At 44.0% G+C, this 7,223-nt stretch overlaps 1 protein-coding gene and 1 long non-coding RNA gene across 7 annotated transcripts in view; one reads left to right on the top strand and one right to left on the bottom strand.

The window, feature by feature from the left end:
- Nucleotides 1-3,323, bottom strand: LOC116847351. Its single transcript, XR_004378746.1, has 3 exons — nt 3,012-3,323; nt 1,396-2,067; nt 1-78 (listed from the first exon to the last, which is right to left on the bottom strand). It is a non-coding gene; the product is annotated as an uncharacterized LOC116847351 (long non-coding RNA).
- Nucleotides 1,660-7,223, top strand: part of LOC116847350 (chitin synthase chs-2) — a 28,174-nt gene continuing 22,610 nt past the window's right edge. For 3 of the 6 annotated variants that reach the window (XM_032822273.1, XM_032822268.1, XM_032822269.1), the window contains exon 1: nt 3,627-4,058. The gene's annotated coding sequence lies outside the window, so the exon portion shown is untranslated. Of the gene's footprint in view, nt 1,808-3,625; nt 4,059-4,732; nt 5,957-7,223 lie in introns of those variants that run through there. The other 3 variants (XM_032822270.1, XM_032822274.1, XM_032822271.1) reach the window with 3 other exon arrangements.

The raw sequence follows: 7,223 nt of genomic DNA, 5'->3' as shown, positions 1-7,223 counted from the left end.
TCCGGAAGTCCAGGTGGCCAATTATGGATTTTTAAATTTTAATTGCTACAGATGGCTGCCAAATGGTCATTTCAAGTCCTAAAAATGTGATTAATGGCTTAAAATGAAGCTTAGTAGATTCCCTCAAAACAATTTAAAAACATTTTTTATTTACTAGCTAAAATGGACGAATGGGGGCGCTTCAAGCACTAGGTACTTGAAAATTCATTTTTTCATTGAAGATTTTTCACTTTTTCGACTGATTTTCGACATAAAGGGTTAAAACATTTATAAAGATTCAATATTAACTTTCAAAAAACCTTTAGTACATTCATTGATTTTACTCGGCAAAAATTGCGATATCTCAGCGAAAACTTATCCGATTCCAATGATCCATGGCTCATTTTGAAGCTAATACTATGGAGATTATAGTGCATATTAAATAGTGCTTAAAATATTTGATAGAAAATGATTGGATAAGATTGAAATGGGTAGAATTCCTATATTAATTTATATGACTTATTATGCACCGAAGCCGTACAACATATTCTATATTTTAATTATATTCTATTTCTATATTTTAATTATATCTTATGATACTATTCTTTTCAATCATCTTGAATATTGATGTTTGTATAATAAATTGATATCTCTGAATCATAGTAAATATCGCATTTTGTATTTATTATTATTTTATAATAAACTACTTATAATATTCTTTTATAATGATTCTATTTATAATGATGGTTACAAAATGGTCAGATAAAAATGAAAAGATCTATGTAGTTTGATCATATCTTATGATATTACTCTTTTCCATCATGTTGAATATGAAAGTTAGTATAATCATTTTATATTTATCAATCATAGACAATACATAGTATATGAATTCACTTACGAAATTTCGTAAATAAGCTGTGAAATATGTGAATCAAAATCACCGTAAAATATGATAGACAAATTTTCTATCATTTTCTATCCAACATTTTAAACAGGGGACACACTTGACTCGCACGCGTGCACCCTGCGGATACCATTCGCGCGCAATTCGCACGACTGACAGACGCTCGGAGGTTGCCAACCGGCAGGCGGCATTCCGCTCTCACCGAGGCGACAGTGCGCGGGCACGCAGCTTTGACATTTCGGACTGTCCGAGAGAAGTGTCTGGTGGTCGTGCGACGCCGAGATTACGACGTTTGAAATGGCTCATCGAATTCGAGGAGCCAGGAATTTGCAAAATTGCGAGACGCAGGACGCGAGGAAGCGCGCCTCGCGGTCCCGAGCTCCGTCGCGAGCTCGGACCTCTCGCTCTTTCGTCTCTTCAGCTTCGAGCCTCGCTCTCTACCTACTCTCGTGAAAGTACTTAGCCTTACTACGGCAGGCGGGGGGGACGGCGTTGAGAACGGCTTCTGGTACCTTGGTAGACGATGCCATGGCAGTCGTGCGGCCAACGTTCACCTCTCGGCTCCGCTTTCACCTGACCGATTCCGGCGATCTTGCGCGATCCCGTCGTCGTCGTCGTCGTCAACAGCTCGCCTCGCGACGTTCACCCTCGCTTCGACGGAACCGTCGACGGCCCTCGCTTTCTTCGTCGTCCACGCGTGCCCTGCGTTCCGCGCGCTAAAGATACGAAGAGGGAAGAGAGAGTGACCAAACGGCCAGCTAACATCGATCGGCCGAACGTCCAGCCAGCTGAAATTCACCCAGGAAGCGAATCCTCTGGTTTCACCGTCACGCCGTCACTCGTCGACTATGACACCATCTGCGTCGTCGCGAGGATACACGGGATAAGGATTTAGCAGAAAGCGAACCCCCGTCTGCGGATCAGGTGCGAAAGCTATTTTCGTTTTCTTGCACGTTGCTTTCTCCCTTTCCGCTTATATCGGCGATCATCGGCGGGTGTGTAATTTCCTTATTAGTAATCCGAGTGTTTGTTAGCTCATACACATTCAAGCTCTTTTGTATTTTGCTCGCTTATTCTGATTACAAGAAACTTTCTCTTTATTACGTATAATTATTCTCGTCAAATAATTATTCTCAGTTCCCCTAATTTCGGAATACATTCGAGTTTCTCAGAGGAAATTGCTGCTGTTAACAAAAAAAGTTGTCCGAAATTACCAGAGAGTAAAAATAGTAATCGAGAGGGAGTTCAACCAAAAGTCTCTACATCACAATTACGAGTCTCAAAGCGTCGGACGACTTTTATGGTTTCTTCACCCACGCAAGCGTCCGAACGTTAGATCGCTGAGCGTTGAATCCCTTTTCTCGCGTTAATCCGCGTTTAAAGAGTAGAAGCAATCATGGTTCAACGAAAATTCATTGTATTTATAATCATGGCCTTTAGTGGGTTAACTTCCCGCTTATTAGACTCTAACTGGCCGCCTCGAGCAGAAATGAAAGTAGATTTGTTTGGTGTCCCATTTACGCGGTTACGCGAGAACTATGCGCGTAGCGGAATCGAGCGCGAGTTGGAAGTCTTGGAATCGAGAGATATCTTACAGTCCGCGGGCACAGGTGGGAAAGTCGAAAATCTGCCCGTGAAAAAGTGAGAGCGCCGCGTTACAATCGAGCCTGAGTATCCTGAAGTTCCGTGATTTCGCGCGCAGAGCCGCGCGCGAAGACGCGCGAATCCGAGATGATCCCGAGAGATCGTAGGTGACGAGAGCGCGCGGGTGCCAATCGCGTGACGCGAGACTCGCATATTCGAGTCGTATAATCGAAACTTCAGATGACTTCGAAATCTCGCGCATTGGAACGCGAAAGCAATCGATCGACGCGTCGACATCGTGGCGCGCTGAATTTGCGTGCGAAAAGATTAAACGCACGCCCGAAGCAGAGTCCCTCCGTCCGCAAGAAAGACAGAGAGAGAAAGAGAGAGATCCCGCGATTTCGCACGGCGGATTGCGAGGAAGTCGAAAATCTAACGATCGGCGGATCCGAGGACGCAGGCGTAATGAGCGCGTACAATGAGGACGGCTCGAATGCTAATCGCCGCGTGTCGAAACAGTTTCGTACGTCTCGCATTTACTCACAGAAGTCCATTGATCGTCTTCTTCGGCGAGGTGGGTGAGAGGCCAGCGTGCGAATCTCCGTGACGGCGTAGATTGCGAGAGAAAGATAGACAGACAGAGGAAAAGAGAGAAACAGAAAGAAAGAGGGAGATCGCGCGATAATTAAATACTTCTGGCGACGTGACCTTGCGCTGGTTACTTTCACTATCGTTGATCCGCGTAATTGCGAGGTGATCTGTCGGGATTTCGTGCGCCTTAGATCGCGATCGGCCGGCGAATCGATCGTCCAGCCGATCGGTATTGCGACAGAGTTCTCTTCGTGAAATGCTTTTTCGCGAGAGTCATCGCACTGCGGGTGAGAAAGAGAGAGAGAAAAAGAGGGGGAGGAGACACGCGATTCTCACCTGACGAATCGATCCACGTCATTCCCAATCGGCCGTGTGCAATCGGTGCGTTAATTGCCGGCTAGGCGGAAGAAATGCGCGTTTATCGCGTATTAACGGCTGAATTCGCGCGATAAGGGTTCTACGTTCCCGATTTTTCTGCCGTTCGTATCGTAAAGATACATTATCGCGCTTTATCGCGGGCACGAACTGCGCTTTTCCAGCAAATACCTAGGCGCTTTGTTCTACTTTGCTTTTCTGCTACTCAGTAGAACCGGAAGAGTGTCAACGAGATCGTCGTCGTATGCCTCCCGCCGGCGGGACCACCGGCGAATCATACCCTCCGATCGATCTCGTTCGCGCGCGAACCGACGCCGAGATATCGAGGTGCCGATACCGAGCACCGCCGCCAGTCATGGTGGATCGAAGGAACTGTCATCGGGCGCAGAAATAGATTCTGCACCGTTACTAGTGCGCGACACGGGGAAGAAGAGAAAGTAAGCGTTATTACGAGGCGGCGTGCAGCTGCTATCGAGTTTCGCGCAACTTATACGCGCTACACGGATTGTTGCGAGCGACGATTACGTATTAGGTGGAATTTAGAAAATAGCACGACCGGACTTTTTCTCCGCTGGAAAATTCCGCGGTGCGAGCTCCCGCCGTGAAACCGTGGGAGAACGACAAGGTATGATTTTCATTTTCCCCGCGCGCCACTCGAATTGCAATCGGCCCGATTACCTACACGGTGAGAATATTTTAATAGTTTTTGTTTTATATAAGTTTTTTTCAATCTCACTATGTTTCTGCACTGAAGAAAAGATACTTGGAAACTTATTCGTGAAACAAAGTTTACTCGCAGAAATAAACTTTATATTCTACAAATAAGTTTTCAGATATTTTTCTTTCATTGTAGCAGTGTAGAAATAGACTGTTAGTAAGATTTGTCTTGTTAAAAAGCGCAATGAATTTCGCTAGAATTCTACTATGTTTTGCTGGAGGCATAATTAATGTAACGTAGTTAAATTTAATTTTGTAATAATTCCAAAGTAAACTTTTCTAATATAATTTTATTTCTTAAGCATAAATAGTATATACGAAATGAAAGGATAGCCAATTGCTGCGGAATATCGATCTATTTCTCGCTTACAAAATTCTATATTAATTTTTACTTCGAAATTATATCCGTGCACAACTATCGAGACAGAAATAGATTTATATATTGACAGATTGGTCTTACTTTTTTAATAATATTTGAATGTTGCTTTTATCAGATAAATTTTTTTATAACATTCTAATCGATAACATCGCCATATCGTGTAATATCCTTATTACCTTTAATATTGTTACATATATATATATATATATATATATATATATATATATATAATTTTTCTATCACACAATATTATGAATATAGCTCGAAAATAAGTCGGGTCTCTCCTAAGAAATCCCAAGAAGTAATCCGGGTCGGAAGCAATGAATGGCGAATAAGTCGGATGTCCAAATGGACCCGTGGAGAGTCAATTAACCGGATATCCTAACACGCGTATCCGCGGCTATGCTGGAACCGGTACAGATCTCCGCTTCGCAGTGCAGGCTGCACGCGAGAGAGTACATACGTAATCGCCTAGAAATCGTGGGTACCGCCGCCGCTCTCGGCGGGATCCTCCGCGGTAGAGAAACACGCCCGTGCGGTACGCGCCACGGCGGGAAAAATGTTGATTCACGACCAATCGAGGACGATGAACTGGATCCGGCTGATGATCGTCGCGCTTCCCTTTGTGGCGTCCACTCGTTAAAGTCCATTCTCGAAATATATCCTCCGTGGCAAGGTCGTTCCTTTCCTCGTGACCTCGCGTTCCTGCGAGATCGTGGCTCCCCTTTGCGCGCGGTGTGACTCACACTTACGCTTCACTAGCGCTCACATTCGCACACTTGCGAAATTCCACGGCTGATATCTCGCATATTGGAACCCTGTTAATTCCGCATCCTCGAAAATTCCACTTTAATCGAGAAAGATACACACAGAGAGAGAGAGAGAGAGATAAACGAACGCTTTGATAGTTAGATTTTTATCAATTTTTCTTTAAATAAATCCTTTGTTATCATTGAGATAAGTCCATTTTTCAGCAAACATATCTCCTGAATGTATCCTTGACAAACTATCTCCTTATCAAATATCAAGCATTCGTTCAATCTTTGATAAATTGAACTTCCGTGCGAATTTCTTGTTGTGTGATCTGTTTTCTGCTTTTTTATCAAAACACCTTTCAGTATATTTCAAAATGTAGATATAAATCTTTTGTTTCCTCTTCCGCAAGATATCGCAATAACTGAATTCTTTATTGTACCCAAGAGACCATTGTTTAGCTGAATTCTTCATTACCTTTAATGGATAAGTAAGGAAGTAAAATAGTATTATTATGATACGACGCGTACAGTCACCTGATCATTAGAAACGTAAGAAAGCTTGACTGCCAGCTGTCTCCGATCAACCACATTTCCTTTCGTAAGCGTGACAGTTCATCGCACCAAAACCGCGCATCGTCCCAGAAACTTATTATTCCGGATTGGTGGCTAACGGTACGGCTACCTCGCAGTGAATTCTAAAGAAAAAAAAGTCGACGCGAAATTCAAGCGGACATCGCGAACGTGAACTTCAAACTGCTGTGAACATATTTTATATTCCATAACAATCAAAGTATTTACATAAAAAAATCTCCTCAATTCGTTTTGAAAATAGAAAACAAAATTATATTCTGATTAGTCCGTCGCGCTCTTCCTAAAATTTTTATAATTTTATAATTCGCAACTGCTGTGAACATATTTTATATTCCATAACAATCAGAGTATTTACATAAAAAAATCTCCTCAATTTGTTTTGAAAATAGAAAACAAAATTATATTCTGATTAGTTCGTCGCGCTCTTCCTAAAATTTTTATAATTTTATAATTCGCAATTCTGTCTCGTAAAATTCTGACTTTTGAGACGTGGTTTCCTTGTCTGTCTTCATTAATTAAAACACAAAGAGGACCGTCCACCTCAGATTTGTCTTGAAAAAGAGAAAAAGAAATAGAAATTTGTACTCTGGTTAATACTAGTACTCTGGTCGCGGCTTTTCTAAAATTCTTACAATTTTGCAACTCGCGATTCTGTCTCATAAAATTCCGACTTTCGAGACGGAGTCCTCGGCTGAGCTCGCCGATGAAAACGCGATAAAAGAGGACTCAAGTGAAAAGTCCATAAAATTCATTTGAAGCTACGCGCGGCATTCCTCAGTCCCCACGAATCCTGCGTGTCCTGCGAATTTCTGCGCGAAGCAACCCGCGGCGTCGACGCGGCTGCGCGTCTCCTTATCGAGAGAGAGAGAGAGAGAGAGAGAGAGAGAGAACGCGCGCGTACGAAAAAGCGACGAAAGAGAGATTCGAGCGCGTGCGAAAAAAGAAGAATCCGAAAGGGTGCACACGCAGAGGAACTAGCCAACGGCGACGGCGCCGACCCCGGGACGTTTTAGACGAGGGGATGTGCGGGGGTTGTCGAGCGGAATACCGAACACGAATACACACGGCCACGTGACGTGCCGCAACAGCAGCGGCGGCGGCGGCGGCGGTGGCGGCGGCGGTGACGGCTCTCGAGGGCGGCAACCGAGAACGGCGAGTTGCAGTGGACGTCCTTGCTACGTTATCTGCCAACGTTTCGTTCCCTTTCACTTTCAGTGTCCAGGAACCAGAAACCCCGGATCCGCGCGAACAAAGATCCACGTTGGCCGTCTAGTCGTCTCTCTCTCTCTCTCTCTCTCTCTCTCTCTCTCTCTCTCTCTCTCTCTCTCTCTCTCTCTCTCTCTCTCTC

This window comes from Odontomachus brunneus, unplaced genomic scaffold (assembly GCF_010583005.1).
Source record: "Odontomachus brunneus isolate Ranch 3 - 2012 unplaced genomic scaffold, Obru_v1 Obru_scaffold_077, whole genome shotgun sequence".
NCBI lineage: Eukaryota > Metazoa > Arthropoda > Insecta > Hymenoptera > Formicidae > Odontomachus > Odontomachus brunneus.
The sequence above is the reverse complement of the archived record's forward strand: the minus strand, read 5'-3'. Positions and strand labels throughout refer to the sequence as shown.